At 44.3% G+C, this 918-nt stretch overlaps 1 non-coding gene across 1 annotated transcript; it reads right to left on the minus strand.

Moving 5' to 3' along the window:
- Nucleotides 1-537: 537 nt before the first annotated feature.
- Nucleotides 538-610, minus strand: trnar-ccu (transfer RNA arginine (anticodon CCU)). Its single transcript has one exon. It is a non-coding gene; the product is annotated as a tRNA-Arg (tRNA).
- Between the last annotated feature and the right edge of the window lie 308 nt (nt 611-918).

Consider the following 918-nt stretch of genomic DNA (forward strand, 5'->3'; position numbering starts at 1 on the left):
CTCACAATCCATGGCTTAGGAGGCCAGTGTCTTAGGCCACTGGGGTACTGTGTAAACAGTATGACCTATACGAACTGTTGGAAGAGGTTAAAAAAAATGTATATTGGCAATGAGACATGACCATGAAACGACACATTTTTTAATTTTTTTGTTTGCACTTGAAATCTAAAAAGAAAGTGTATAGCAGAGGATGGTTTCGATCCATCGACCTCTGGGTTATGGGCCCAGCACGCTTCCGCTGCGCCACTCTGCTCTCAGCCACTTAAGAAAAGACTAGAACTCACAATCCATGGCTTAGGAGGCCAGTGTCTTAGGCCACTGGGGTACTGTGTAAACAGTATGACCTATACGAACTGTTGGAAGAGGTCAAAAAAATGTCTAATGGAACTGAGACATGCCAATGAAATGACAAATTTAAAAAAAAAATTGTTTGCACTTAAAATCTAAAAAGAAACTGTTTAGCAGAGAATGGTCTCGATCGATCAACCTCTGGGTTATGGGCCCAGCACGCTTCCGCTGTGCCACTCCACTTCCATCCACCCCAGATGGGACTTGAACCCACAATCCCTGGCTTAGGAGGCCAGTGCCTTATCCATTAGGCCACTGGGGCACTGTTTACCTACTGCAAACAGTACGAACTGATAGAAGCAGTAAAAACAATGTGTACTGGATAGCACTGAGAGACGCAAATGAAATTTAGCTTTCTCATTTCTGTTTGCTTTTCATTTTTAAAAAGAAGATGTTTAGCAGCGGATGGTTTCCATCCATCGACCTCTTTGTTATGGGCCCAGCACGCTTCCGCTGTGCCACTCTGCTCTCAGCCACTTCAGAAAAGACTAGAACTCACAATCCATGGCTTAGGAGGCCAGTGTCTTAGGGCACTGGGGTACTGTGTAAACAGTATGACCTATACGAACT

This window comes from Oncorhynchus masou, unplaced genomic scaffold (genome assembly GCF_036934945.1).
Source record: "Oncorhynchus masou masou isolate Uvic2021 unplaced genomic scaffold, UVic_Omas_1.1 unplaced_scaffold_17847, whole genome shotgun sequence".
Taxonomy (NCBI): Eukaryota; Metazoa; Chordata; class Actinopteri; order Salmoniformes; family Salmonidae; genus Oncorhynchus; species Oncorhynchus masou.